Source organism: Balaenoptera borealis (assembly GCF_965194805.1).
Source record: "Balaenoptera borealis genome assembly, chromosome: 3".
NCBI classification, from domain to species: Eukaryota; Metazoa; Chordata; class Mammalia; order Artiodactyla; family Balaenopteridae; genus Balaenoptera; species Balaenoptera borealis.
The window spans coordinates 64,979,313-64,995,668 of NC_138866.1; the positions used below are offsets into that span (position 1 = coordinate 64,979,313).

At 34.8% G+C, this 16,356-nt stretch overlaps 1 protein-coding gene across 12 annotated transcripts in view; it reads right to left on the minus strand.

The window, feature by feature from the left end:
• The window catches only part of NPAS3 (neuronal PAS domain protein 3), an 853,648-nt gene that overhangs the window by 825,686 nt on the left and 11,606 nt on the right, over nt 1–16,356 (minus strand). The window lies entirely within an intron of this gene.

Sequence of the window (16,356 nt, forward strand, 5' to 3'; positions counted from 1 at the left end):
CCCTCCTCAGTGTCAGCTACACAAGTCATACCCACTCCATGCCCTCTCCCTGCAGTCAGCACTTGAGGTAAAAGGAGACCATTCTTCGAAAAAGCTGAAGAACCCAGTGTCAAAGTTTCTCTCTTCTTTTTTTCCCCCCACAGGTTGCTTTGGAACAGCCTGAACCATTATCCTTTTTAGCAGCTCATCATTTCAGTTTAATGTCCTTATCTGCTGTCTTCTCTCCATTTGGCAAAGCTCCTCTTATCAAATGTTACTCTGTATTTAAAATCTAAAAGATAGCTAATATGGGGTTTATTGCAGAAAATACAGAAAAGACCTGTTTTGCCATTATTTATTTGCATTCAGAACTGCTTGCATTTTTAAAGCAACTTCTTTAGCCCCAGAATGTCCTTTTTATCATTAAATTCTATCTAGGCTTTCTTCAGGATCATCACCTATCATCACTAACAATGAGAAAAGTCACTGGATGGTACCCATTTAAACAATAAATAGTTTTCAGAAGGGAAGGAGATGAAGAAATCTTGAATTAGAAGGAAATATGTCTTTAAAATTGTGATATAAATTCTTAAACTTTAGTATACTTTTAGATTTCATATAATGCTGGTCATCTATCTCTTGTTAATGCTTGCACTTAAAACAGTTCCATTTATAAATACAAACTCTTCTTAAGATAACATTTTTCATCATTTATTAATCATTTATTAAATGCTCTGTCTAGTTCTAACTTTATGCTGATGTTATTACTTGCAGTTTGAAATAAATCAGTAGCGCTTAATAATTTCAAAATTCATTCTTAACAACTTCAATAATAAACATCATTCTTTATATGTTTCAATTCAAACCAACATGAATTAACCAACTCATTTTGGGGGACATCCTCCTTTACAGGTAAGAAGACCTTCAAAATATTTCATTACCATCCTCTCCTCGCCCTCGCTTTAACACAGGAAGGCCCTAATCTCAAATAGTCACACAGGTTCTCAATGACATCAGGAAGCAACACAACACTGTACCAAAATATTTGTTTACAAAAAGCTTCCTTTTTTCTTCTAATTGCTTCTTTTGACTCCATAACTGCAAATGAAAATTATGTGAGGGGTTTCATATTTGTGTTCGAGTATTTACTTAAGAGGATTTTAACTTACGTTACACTTTGATAACTGAATATCATATGCTGTTCTGTATTTGAACTTCTGAACCATTCTCTTTATTCTTTTACTTTTTATTTACCACTAAAATGTAGCTTTCTAAAAGAATTTAAATAAGACCACAGCTGATTAGCAGAGAAGACATAGTTCCTCACCCATAAAATGGGGGTATGATCTCTTCCTCAGAGGGTTTGTGGAAATTAAATGAGATCATGTGTTTAATGCTCTTAGCACATGGCCTGAGACACAGAAAGAGTTCAACACATGTTGCTTTCATCACGATGATGCTGAAGATGGAGGGTGTGGCCATATAGGGTATCAGACAACCCTCACACTATGAATAACCCAGGGGCATCCTCAATTTGAGACATGGAGCAATTTATCACAACATGTTATACAGATTAAGTGTGAAAGAGAGCAGAACCAACATAAGATGGCATCACTACAATCAGATATGAATTCACATTTTTCAGAGAAATGTTATTAGGTTTCAAATTACTGGTAAAATATTACTTTGGGTTTTAAATATTTGTTTCTGTAATGGAAATAGTAACAAACAATTTCAAGTTTAAAAATGTTTATTTCAAGAACTTCCATGAAATTACCATTTATGTGGGGAATTGAGCAGCACAAACTTTCTCTAAATACTTCCAGAGTTTGGTGAGTATGTTTAAACACACATGCTGGGGTAAACACAACAAACTGAAACACAATATACTGCTGTCGGGGTTCTTAGGATTAAATGAAACCGTCTTACTACAGGTTTTCATCTCCTACTATTTCTTAAAGGATCGCTATTACGTTTTACATAAGTCCTCTGCTTTTTCCTAATTCTACATTAAACACATAAGTATACATTTTGTATGAAAAAAATTCATGGATAAGCAAAGATTTTATTCTATAGTAAAGGACCAAAATAATGTTTAAAAACTCAAACAAATGTATGGCTGCATTTGACTAGCTGACAGAGTAATGAAGAAAATCATTTTATTATTTTTGAATTAATAAAAGCTATAATAGTGCATAGAATAGCTGCTTCCCCCACCCCACCCCCCAAAAAAGAAAATGTCTATAATCTGACATTCCACTGTGGTGTTCTTGGTGATTTGTCTGAGAAGCTCTCTCAGCCAACTACCTCTGGGGCACAGGAAGAGATATGTCTCTTTAGTTTCCATTTGTATTTGAACAGATTCTTTACATGTTAATGCAGGATTTTACTTTTACTTTTCTCCTGTTCCAGGAAATATTCAAGGATATAACCATATAATGTTATGTCTTCTCCATGGCTACTGTAATAAACATTGTCTTTCCTGCTTCTCTCCAAACTCATTACCTGAGTTTGTTAATGACTGTAAAGGATATTTAAGTCAATGAAAAAAAAACCCTATTTAAATATAAAGAAAACATAAAAGTAAGGAAACCCTCTTGGATGATTTCCATCTTAAAGTTCTTCCATTTGTTTGATTACTATCTTATAACCAGTATCCCCTTCCCTTCCAAAGACCCCTGATACATCATTGGAAGGATAGGAAGAGCTACAGAGTCTACCTAATTCAACAATTAATCATTACTCACACAAAATGCAAGTGAAAACTGACATAAAACATTAGACATGGGGTATCCCTTATGAACATGGTGTGTCCCTTTCATAAGCCACCTGGCTTCAGTCAGCATATCCCCTTTTTGTGGAGTATACTTCAGCCAAGAGAGACTATAGATAATAGTACTACATTCATACTTACTACTTAGTGAATTCAGAAAACAGGGTTTTCACCTCTGTAAACCTGAAGATACTCAGGGATTTCAACAGAAAGTGGTGATGCTGTTATTGCGGAAATGAAGCCTGCCCAAGGCTTCTAAACCGAGCACCACGTGCATATTCCTGGGGCTCTCACTGAACGGGTTGTCACCTCTACTATCACAGTCATAATTAAGTCTGTGTCTGCCAGAGACTTGAACACAATTCATGCAAACTGCAGATTTCACAAAAGAAAAGAAGTCTAAAAATGGCAAAATGACAATACAATCATGGTACATGAAGTGTTTACTCCTGTAAATGAAAATATAGTTCTTCTGAAGGGTTAGCTTATTTCAGTTGTCCAAACTTAACATTACTAGACTTAAGGTCATTACTCATCTTTGGAGTCTTTATTTGATTTACTGTTAAAGCATGCAAATACACACACATACACACACACACACACACACACACACACACACACACACACACACACACCCCTAGTAAATACCTGGCATCTCCTATCAAAAGTTGAGCCAGATCTAGAAATAAAGGATTTGTGGTTTCTGGGGAATAAGAAGTAAAGCAAAAGTTTAGGAACAGAAACATCAAGGCATAAGTAAACAAGTTTAAGAGTTGATCAAAATAAGTAGAGTGTTCAGAAACCAGGAGGTCAAAAGAAAGATCAGAAAGATAGGCCAGATTTCAATGGTCAAAGCAGACAGGAGTATATCTGCCAGTAGTGTGACAGAACAAGATAGCAGTATCACCAACAACACACTGCTGTGAGCCTGTTCTAGGACTACATTTCCTGCCCATGTATTTACTTATCACTCACTCATTTGGCATACAACTGAGCACATAGTGTGTGCAAGCACTGTATAGTTAAATGTTGGGTCCCTTTGATTTTGAAGGGCCCAAGGGACATCTGAATGGCTATGGCCAATAGACAGCTGTGTATATGGGTTTAGAGATCAGGAGAGATACTGGTCGAAAATGAACAGGTGTGGCGTTGTCAGCGTCTTTATTTGCTTTTATGAGCCATGGAAATAAGTGGTAGACTCCTGTAGGGAGGAGAGAATGAGGGGTATAGAAATCAGGCCAGAACCCTGAACAACAGAGAGCTGGGAGGAATACCAGAAAAGCATGGCATCATGCAAGGCAAGGGAACAGAGCGTCACAGAAAGGAAGGAGTGATCAGAAGTGTCAGATGCTGCCAAGAGATTATGGAGATAAAGACTGAAAGTGTCTATAGGTAATAGGTCACCTCCGGTGTGGAGATATACAAGGAAGCTGACTATAGTTGGCTAAGAAAAACTGAAGGTCACGGTAAGTTCATGGGGTGAGAAAGAGGGTATTAACACTTCTGGAAGCATTCAGTTATTTGGGGAGAGGAGAGCTTTCATTTTAAAGAATTCATAAGAAAACAAGAAAAAAATCAAAGTAGAGAATAGGGGTCACAGGTTTTTTCAAAAAGAAAAACAAACCTTTAGGTGGCAATTGGAAAGGTCCGACTTTAAGGGAATTGATGAAGTATATTTAAGGAAACGCTGAGTGAGTCTGAGATAAAGGAGCGTAGAAAGAGTGGTCAAATGTGAAAGCTACACTGAAGCTTCCCTGTACTGAGTTGGGGTGGGAAGTAGGGAGTATAACAGCAACGATTCAAAAGCGAGAGTTTCTACATTTAGGCTACAAAATGTCCTAACCTATAAAACTAAGAGAAAATGAGAACTTCCATCAGCTTATAATGCTTCCTTTGATTTTACCACCAAATTCGAGATTAAGCAGCATACATTCTCCAAAGTGAGAGACAGAAGGATAACAGAGTGACTCAGTCAACCAAACCAAAACTTTTGCGGCTTTCATAATTTCTAAGAGACGACGCACATGTAAAATAAGTGCCTGGAATAGAAAATAAATGCTTATAATGAGCAACACTTAAAGATATCAAAAATGAGTTACAAATTAACAAATTCAAATGCTGAGAAAGTTAAGATAATGTGCTAAAGAGCTTATCACTGTGACACAAAATAGTAATGCAATAAGCAGTAATTGTTAACATATTATTATTAAAACTGTAAGACATATGTGTAGTTGCTCAAATTTTCCAGGTGGAAAAGCAGAGTCTAGAGATGGTCTGTGTTTTTCAGAAAGAGAGCAATCTTTCTAAATAGATATTGGATACAGAAGACCACTTTTATCTGGAGCTGGGAAGCCAGAGTAGATCTGGACAAAATAAATCAAATCATCATCACACTGGGGCACCAGACCAAATAACCATGCATGGTTATATTTGTTTCTGGAACTCAGTGCTCTCATTGGGCAAATAGAAAGCTTTTGCCCATTAGATTGAGTTTTCATGATTAACACTGAATAGAATTTCTAACTGTGTCATAGGGCAGAGCTCTGTTGCCATGTGTATCATGTGTGGGTGTGTGTGCGTGTGGACATATTTAGGTGTATACATCAAGGTATCAGATGTTATTTTGGTTCCAGGGAATTAGATGTGCTTCTTTATGCATACATTAATAAATTTCTAGCTAAATTTTATTCCTAAAATTATTCAAGATATACATCAACATATCTGAATATGCCTGATAAGCACTGAAGACAAAATTTAGTGACTACAGATAATAAACTTTGGAGAAAGTGAGCAACATTCAGAGTAAAGAGAGAAAGGAATAAGTATATTTGAACTACTGATCCATTCTTTCCCTAGAGTCATTAATTATTTCATTTCTTTATATATATTAAGTTCAAGCAAGTTTATCAAATTTTATCCCTCTACTGGTTTGAATGAAAGTAACAAGCTTCACCACTATTAATCAATCATGGTAAAAAGCTAAATTAATCATGGTTTTTCCACTGTATCCCTATATGTGATTTTCTGTGCAAAGATTTTTGTTATAGGTACTATGTACACATGGCCATGTGATGGATGAACTGTGCTACTAGAGAAGAGATGCCTGGAAAAATGTCAGCTCTCTGTAATCTGTTCTATTTTACATGATTGAATTTTTTAATTTTAGTCTAATCAACTTAAATTATTATAGGTACAATTTTGTGAAATACAGAATTAATGAAATTCAAATTTTATAGAACTATAATTGACTATCAAATAGGTTTAATATGATTCTAATTGGAAATATTCCATTGCTTCAGAGTTCATCCATTTGGTGCTATCATTTGGAGGTAAAGAAACTATCAATGGCATATTTGGTTCTAATTGATTTTCTTGGTCCTCTGCTTAATAGAGAGTCCTGACACATCTTGAACCTAAGACTCTTCTCTATAGAGTTACAGGGGTATACTCTTCAGGGAATCTAGAACAGATAATGTAAATAATTCAGCTCTGAAACCCAGAATGCACTAGAAATTTCTAAGCATTGGTAAAATTTTTATAATTATAAAATGTTTAATTTTCCCTAATAATTTCTTTTTTAGATCAGTGGTCATGCGGTATGCAAAGGGTGTTTGTAGATTTCTGACAGATAAGGAGGATTTTGGGAATGAAACACAAATACGAAATAGGCATAATTAGAACTGAAATTCATTCATTACTTCATTCCCTAGCTCTGTTCCAGGAACGTGTTTCACCACTGGGCATGCAAAATGAAGGAGAGTAATTTCTTCCCTTCCAAAGAGGTCACAATCTACATAGAAAGACAAGTACAGAAGAAACTATAACTTATTTCTTTATCATCCATTATTTTGGTTAACAGTACTCTATTCTGGTTATGAACACTTAGAAGTTTAACAATAGATTCTGATGATGAATTATGATTTGCTTGCCAACAGGTAGACAATCTCTATGTCCCACTGTCACGTCCTCAAGAGCACCTTCCAGTTTGATATTTTAGCATGATCTCCAGATATTTGATTGGCATTTATATGGATAAAGAAGATGTGGCACATATATACAATGGAATATTACTCAGCCATAAAAAAAACAAAATTGAGTTATTTGTAGTGAGGTGGATGGACCTAGAGTCTGTCCTACAGAGTGAAGTAAGTCAAAGAGAAAAACAAATACCGTATGCTAACACATATATATGGAATCTAGAAAAAAAAATGGTTCTGAAGAACCTAGGGGCAGGACAGGAATAAAGACACAGACGTAGAGAATGGACTTGAGGACACGGGGACGGGGAAGGGTAAGCTGGGACGAAGTAAGAGAGTGGCATGGACATATATACACTACCAAATGTAAAACAGATAGCTAGTGGGAAACAGCCGCATAGCACAGGGAGATCAGCTTGGTGCTCTGTGACTACCTAGAGGGGTGGGATAGGGATGGTGGGAGGGAGACACAAGAGGGAGGACATATGGGGATATATGTATATGTTTAGCTGATTCACTTTGTTATAAAGCAGAAACTAACACACCATTGTAAAGCAATTATACTCCAATAAAGATGTTTAAAAAAAAAAAATCCCCATTGCAGAGAATAACTAGGGAATGTATCCAGTAGAGAATATTTGGATCTGAGTGGTCTCATTAGTTAGACCATGTTCTGATAATGAATTTGCATTAAATTATATCATAATGGTATTGTTAAATCCTATTGGGATAAAAACTGGGCTAAAACACTAGAAAGGGAGAAAGTGAAGTGCCAAGTCATTGGGCACTGATTGGAGGTAAACTCCTAATTTATAGCTGGATCTGAATTAACTAGAAGCCACAGGTTATTTTAAGCAAGGTTTTTAAGTGAGATACATCAACAAATTATGGTATATAGAAAAGTGCCCTGCTATGCAAAAGACAGGAATATATTATGACCCATGCCACCATAACTCACAAAATGTAAACCTATTCACATTTGAATGTTATAAAAACCATGCAGGAAATAGAACTACAGATTATAACTTGCTAAACAAGATCATAATCTTCTCATAAGAATCTTTAATGTAATACCTTAGCATAATGCTAGGTATGATCTGCAAACTTTTGGCTGATCTGTTTATGTTGCAATTGTAATCATTAGCTTTACAGAGATAGGTACCATGAAATCAGAAGATAAGAAAGGTTATGATCTAGTCTAATTTGGGGATGCAAAAAGACTCAATACCTACAAGTCAATGGAATGTATTAAAGGCAATATATAAGATGGGACCTATATCATCAGTTGGATCCATGTGGGGTGGTATAGAAAAGCGAAGAACATTATGATGAAGGAAGGTGATGTGAGAAAATGGAGAAGCCCCAGAATAAAGATTGAAAACAGAAAATAAATCCACAAGAGTCAGAAGGAAGCTAGTATGGTAAAAGGATGTCATCTCTACCATATACTAAGTCAACACAAACTAAGGTTTGAGCCCAGTTTCAAATCCTCACTAACTGTGACCTTATCTATAAATTGGAGATATTGGCAAAGCCTATCTTATTGTGTGACGGAGAAACTTAAACGATATAATGCAAAGGCACGACGTGAACTCTCAGCAAGTTAAAATTTACCGATAAATAGAGCAAACCAGGAAGAGAGCATGCCTACAAAATAGGACAGATATCTACTGTGATATAATATGTCATGAGAATGTGAATGTATTAACATCGTAAGGATCCATCCACTACCGAATCAACTAAACCTACATAAGCTTCAGATACTGCATCATATGCAATTTTGGAAAGATTACATATTTGGAACCTTGGTCATTTTCTTTCCAAATCATTGACTTCATTTTGCATTAAGCTCAAAGAATCTCTAAACTATAGGACTATTTCAGCACTAGATCCTCTCATCCCTTCTATAAAAATCCCCATAACTGATTCATATTGTTGAGAGACAAGTCTCCGTGAGTTTTCTTGCATTTTCTGCGCATCTTGCAGGCAAGGTACTAACCGTCCTTTGCTCCAAACTATCTATTAATGTTTGTGTGTATGGAGAACAGCCTTGGAGGATAGAGCTAGCATTTCTCCCTTCACAAGAAAGGGGAGACATCTCTAAAAGGTTTAGGTTCCCTAAGATCGGAGTTCTTCTTATAACCCAAGCTACTGCATGTGCAGGTATTATCTAGTCTTCTTTGTATCATCCTGTAGGAACTGGGGCTCAGAGAACTAGATGCTGATACCCTGGCTATTGCTAATGCTGTATTAAACTTTTCTTCATCTCTGAATCAGGGGTTTTGCATCTTCTACCAGCATCCATTAAACTGTAGCAGGCCATTAGCTTGCAAGTAGGGTAAAGTCTCAGACTCTTCAAAATTCTTGAGACAGGTTTTCAGGGAAAATATACTCCCGTGTGTAACTGATGAAAATGTATGAATTTGCCATTTCAGGAGATTCTTGGATCCTCTGAAGCCCATTCACCTACTGCTATAACATGGACCATGGGTTAAAGATTCCTGCTTAAGTTAGGAGAGGCCACACTCAATCAGGGCCTATCAAAAGTCTTTTTGACCATGTATAGAGCAAATGCTGCTAACAAGCGAATAACAGCAAAATATAGCTAGATGGTAATGTTTGCCCTTGGAACAAGACTTGGTAAATGAACTTCAGAAGAAGTGGGAATGGGATGGATCTTGCTAAGTCTATTGTGGTTTGGTTCAACCCAAATCTAAACATCTGCTGCAGACTCCTTTCTACAAAGAACACTACAGCCATCTATAAATTCCACATTTAAATTCTATTTCAGCACTGAGTGGACACTTCCAACCTTGGTGTCACAACATACCACCCAATTCTAAATCTCTTCTCTTGGTGCTAGCTCTTTACCACAGTGAGAGACTTTTAACTAGACAGAAAAAGAAAATGGTTACCAAGGAAAATATGTACAATACATGTATTTAACCCAGCTCATGACATTTTTACACTCAATAATGTGAGAAAATTAACACATTATTTCTAAAACAATGTCACAATGAGATGTTAAATTTTCGGAAGAGGTATTTCAAAGTGTTGACTAATGTATCTCTTGGGAAGGGGTATATACACGTGATATGGAGAGACAGGCAAGAACACACTAAAGATTCTCTGTGTTCTATTAATTAAAACTTTGTTTATTATTATTGGTTCATTTTAAAAATGAAAATAAGCTTTATTCCTGACTATAAATTGTTCTATTCAGATTATCTCCTAACAGCTAGCCAAAATCAGCTTTGAAAAAAGGGTTTTGATGAGTGAAAGGGAGAGATAGGAGTTACAGAAGTCCAGTCTACACCATACCATGCTTTTTTCTTTTCCTAAGTGTTTTCACAGTAAAAAATGGAAAATTACCTTTTGAGGAATAGAGTGTTTTTAGGGAAAAAGTTTAACACCACTGATCAAAATAATCACTGACAATTAAGCATAAAATAGGTTTAGGGGATAAAATACTCTTAATCTACAGATAATATATAGAATACAGATTTAGATAATCTGCATATATATAGAAATTAGGAAAAAAAGTTAATCACCTCCTTGCAGTATCTATTAATATTAATCAAAGAAAACAATAAATAAGTGACGATATATCTATTTTAAAAGTCATTAGCCTATGAGAAGCAAGAAATCTTATCCAGTCATAAATATTTAAATCTGTCTACACTACAAACACTAAATCAGTTCAACTTTACAAGTAAGGGAGAGGAATTAGAAGAAAGCTCCTTTGAAAAACAAGGTTAAAAAGAAATAAATAATTGTTGTAGTTTGGGCATATATCTCACTACAGAAATTTATTCTTTTATAAATGTTTTAGGAACACACAAAATTTGCAGAGATTAGTTATTCCCCTAAGCACTCACCTGGCCATCAAATATTACATTAACTTCCTTCTTTATGGTATATCATCTGGTTTTCAAATATTTCCAGAGTTGTTCTACTGTCTTGATTGAATTTAACCAACAAATGTATTTATCACTGAACACTTTTTGTGTTTTTCTTCAGTGTTACATTGAGTCATGTGCATAATATGTCACTTTAAAATATAACTTAATACAGCCTATTGCTTCCTCTGCAATGTCCCTCTGGACATTCCTGCAATAAGAAGCTTCCTGTCAAAGATGTTTTCATAGAAGAAAAATACTTAGGTATCCTATATTTTATTGATTGAAACCTGCTTGACAAGCATCACATTTGATCTAAAAACTTTATTTAATAGTTTTATAAATAAAGAATATATGTAAATGTTAATACCATCAGAAAAAATATCCACAAATACTTCAGCGCGTTACTTAGTATCATATAGTCATGCAATTCAAATCATGTAGTCACATAATTTTGTAGCTGGAAGGAAATGTTAGCAACTCAATATACAAATAAAGAAACTGAGGCTGTAAACGGTTAAAGGACCTATGTAAAGTACAACTTCCTACAAAGATAATGAAAGACTGACACTGGTGACCAGGACTTATGCCATTACCTGCTGTGCTACTAGAACCCAACAAGCAAAAGTAGCCAATGGTAATTCATAATGTATTGCCATGACAATCTCGATATATCCATGGGCTCCTGTCTTAAGAACACATTTATTATTGAGTAATGGAACTCTTCCTGCTTTTTGCCTGCCCTTTATTGTACATAGAAACTGACAGTCCTTTGCACAGCTTGACTTTTAGGGCTCTCTACTGACTTATGTCCTAGCATATTTGAATAGCAGTTTAAATATCCTGATCCAGGGATGTTATAGCATTCTTATTATAGTTATCTTTTACAATATACAAAACCACATTAGCTAGGGGACGGTGCTACTGTCATAGAAAGTGCTATGCCCCAAACCATTTGTTTAAGTTGCTCTGAAGCCACATCAATACTATGCAGAAACGGGCCTTGGGAAATTCTTAACCTTCTGAAGATAAATACAAAGGTGTAAGACAGTTCTTTCTTTTTGCTAAGAATGTTCTATCTTGTTAGTAGTTGTTTGTACCAAATATGAAGTGACCGCTAAAAGATATATTTAACTTTTTATAGCTATAGGCTTCCCGACATTAATGGGGGAAAAAAAACATTTTATATTTTTTAATTTTGGCCATCCACGTGGCTTGTGAGATCGTAGACCCCTGACCAGGGATGGAACCTGGGCCCTCGGCAGAGAAATTGCAGAGTCCCAACCATTGGACCACCAGGGAATTCCCCCATTTCATTTTTTAAATGATCCCAATTCCTTGTCCTAAAAACAAAAAAATAATGTATGAGATTAAACCCTTGGATGAAACCATGTGCAAGAGCAGTACAGGTTATGGAAAAATATGCCTTCATAATACCTTCTGCTATCTCTGTTGCTAACTATAACTCTTGCATATATAATTCCATTATACTTTTATAATTCAGGGTTTTGAAAATGCTTTTGAACCATTAATATATTTTCCTGGTTAAAATTCTTTGAGATGTTCTTAACAAGAGTCTTAGATAATGAATTTGGGCAAACTCTGGAACAGTCTTTACAGTATTATCATTCTCATTAATTTTCAGAACTACCCACTGTGTTGAGATGATTGTCATGGGCCTAAGACTTCAATTTGGCTAAATATTTTTGCATATATTTCAACATATAAGTAACCAACAGATGTTTAAATGTTAAGTTCATATGGAAGAAATGGTTAAATGTGTTTACTCTTATCTCATGATTTCTCGGCAACAGTAATTCTTATTTTACTATTTCTTTATGTATTTTACAATTTCCTCTATGCTTTGGTCTATAATGGACCGATAATTCCAAAATCTCTTCAAAGATAAAACAATCCTTTTTAGAATTTAAGCCATTTATACCTGTATAATATTTAACATATGTAACATATGTAGCATCACTAATTTTTAAAAACAGAAAACCTTAAATAGTAATTCAAACATTATTTTTATAAAATATACGGAATTCATATAAAGCATAGAACTACACTTTTTTTTTTTTTTACACAAAGAGAGTTTTCCATTTATATTCTTATTTGGCTTTAGCAACCTGATATATGATACTGCCCTAACCTGCCAGAAAAAAAGATGGGTAGGAGGCTAAAAACAATATTACTTTTAAGAGAGTTAATGCAGTACACAGTTCTATACTTTCATCCAGTTTATTCTTTTTTTCTTTGCCTTTTTGGTTATCTCTGAAGACTGCTTCTGTTTCCATTGTTTCATCCTTTAGCATTCACATATCAGAGCAATAAGTATTTCATTACTGGTTTATCTGTCCAGAGGCTTGAGAAGCGGTAACAATTAACCCTCCCTTCACAGTGATTGATACAGGCTTTGCTTTCAATTTGTTCCACTACACAGATCATGAAATTCTGAATGCAATCATCCTCATTGACCTACACTTTCAAACACACAGCTACAATGAGACGAAAGTAATTATTAAAAGGAACACAGGACTACTAAGATCTGAAACAAAGTCTTTTAAAAATCTGTTAGATGACCTTCTGGTAAAATTGGCAAATTTTGATGTTAAGGAAAATGATAGCTTTGTGTCCCTGCCTGAAAATGCAAGCTGATCAATGTATATTGTGGCAACTGTACTGACTGCAGTATGTACTTCCAAAATACAGAAAGCCATTTTAGAACTGTTACAAACTAGAGATAAACTGTCAACATTGTAGCTTAATCTGCCTAAAATTTTTTTCAAGGAAACTCAACTTCCTGATTTGTGTATAAAGAACAAACATTGACCAAAGCAGAGAAAGAAGACTGGTAAAAGCAATAGCTTTACTCTATAAGAAGAGTTGCATACCTGAGTCCTACATCTTCCCTCTCCATTTTCCCTTTAGGTGAAGATTCACAGTAAGAAATGAATACATTTTTCACAAAGTCTGAAAAATAGCTTCAAATAAATATTAATCTACTGCAATCGATATATATGAGGAATGGAGAGGGGAGAGTAGGAGAGTGGTGACTACAGAACTATATTAAAACAAGGGCTGCAGTTAAAGAAAATCAGGGCAGAAAGCAAGGCAGCAGGCCTGAGGCTCTAATCACAGAACAGAGTGATGGAGATGAACCAATACTGCATGGATTAGCAATGAATTATTTTGAACTGTAATCATATGCCTGCACAGAAGAGAGGCAAAACTAGCCATTACTCATAAACTGATCTGCTGATTTCTTGAGAGAGTTGGGGGGTGGGGGGGGGAGTTGATGAGAATAAATTCATATGTTAAACTAATTCAGAATAATGAAAACCTAAAGATGTGGTTACACTTCAAGTTACATTCTATTTTTAATGTGTGCTACATACTACATAATATGGGATGTTTACAGTATAAACTGTAAAGTGCTTGGATTCAAGTAGGATTAATCCAACCATTTCTTCTAAGATTAGGATGTGAGATATTTACTCCACTCTCCATTTTTTCTTGTCCAATAAAACCATTTCTGAATAACTTTAACACCCCCAAATATAAAACATTTAAGTATTTGGCTATAAAGAAGAAACAGCATTCAAGGAACTAACTTCCTTTGGATAATCTGAAAAATTCATACCAAATGAAGATTCAATTGTTAGAACTAATTTTGTTAGGAAGAAGAAAAATCAAAACTGCTGGTAGCAAGAGATTCCTGAGATTCTTATGAACAGACTGTTTAAATGAAGAGCACTTTAATCAGTAGAGGAATCCTCACGTTTCTAATGTCTTGCTGTGCATTCTGCAGGTTATACTAGCAGCTGGTAGAGGTCATATATCTTTTGTGAGCATCCCAAAAAGGCTCACTGCCAGACTGTTAAATTATGAATAAGCAATGAACAAAAGAATGCAGATACGGTGGTGACAAGATAATCCAAGCAAATTTATCTATGACAAATTTCACAGGATTAACAAATTACATTTACACAGAACAATAAAAATGTGCAAAAAAAAATGATGAGCCTACTTTTCCTTAAAGCATTAGGAAAACAAAAAAGTCACCAATCTGCTGCATATATTTAAATTTAACTTGATCTAAAGTAAGACATTTATAATATGTTCAAGATACCTTTGTAACATTTTCCCATTTCAGGTAGATCTATACATACATGGTATATCTGGTTTATGTTTTATATATGTTACATTGTAAAGACTATATACACATATATGTATGGCTTATATATAAATCATGTATACAACATAAAGAAATCTCCTACAATAAATAAAAATCATCCCATTCATATATATGAATGGAATGGATATGGTTTTTAAGAAATAGATTTTGAGGAATGAATTATTTTTGTAGGGAAAAATGCTCCCTCAATCAGTGCAATACATATTAGCTACTAAAATATCCTTATTCATTGATATCTCCTTTTTCTAGGACCAGAGAGAGAGGTTCTGCAAACAGTTTCAATCATTCCACTTGCTCCTACCAAAATACTGCAGTCTTTATGAGTAAAGTGCTTCTGAATGAAGTTTAGAACTAGTACCCTTTTCTGCAGTGTTACAATAGCAGAAAGGAAGTCATAGTTGGGTGGGGCGAGGATAACTGATTTCAGCTATATTCACTAAAGATGACCCTTAACCCAATATTACACTTTTCTTTATAATAAAATTTTTAAAATAAATCTTAAAAATGAAGAAAGCCCCAGTCTATCAGAAGTAATCAGATATTACTGAAATGACCTGTGATTCCATAAAATGGTCTTAAAATGCTATGTGGCACTACTTTCCAAAATATGTGATAAATATTTAAGTTTTAATGTTATATATAACCTCAGTACCCAAGTCAGAGCTCTTTAATTCTGCATTAGCATACTGATGATAATAAAATACTGTAATCAGATATAATTTCTTTTAAGATGATCTGAATGCTGTTTGAAATTTTGTAGCCTATTTTTCACTTATACTTCCTATTGACTGTTGCTTTTTATCGTCCATATTTTAGCAAAACATCTCTCTAAATGAGCCCTTTCCAACATTTCACAAGGTAACCTATTCTTTATGTAAACAAAAAATTTTCTGAATGTAAAAGTGAATATTTAATTAAGTTACACAAGCAAAATACTCAGCTTTCAACCACAAATACTCAAGCGCTGCTTATCTAGCCCTTTCAAGCCCTGAAATTCCTACTATACACTTTTTTTTTTTTTAAGGAAGCTATTTGGTTGACAGTATTAGATCTAAAAACGGGAAGATAAACGTGGCATGCTTGTCTATTACCTCAAATCTAGCATACATTCTACAATGAGCAGTGATAGAGTCAGATGCTACAAAGTTTCCTAAAGTATAGCTTTTTTCAAAGAACTGTTACACACCAGACCAACCCCTGTGATCCCTGGCATTAGAGGAATTTAAATGTTACCAAGACTTTCCCTTCTTGAAGATGCGGCAAGTGTGTGAGCGTCTGGGTGGAGGGTGGGGGAACTCAATAAGGATAACTTATCACTTGTGTGTATATTGTGGTCCATTTTTAACATGTTTTTAATTAAATGAGTTAATTAATATACGTAAAGCCCTTAGAACAGTACCTGGTACACAGTGCTATATAAATGCTTGCTGTCATTATTATAATGCCAGATAATTTGGCAAGAGGCCAACTTTTGAGATATACAAGAGTCCTTATATATCTCAGAAGACAACATCCAGAAATACAGGAACT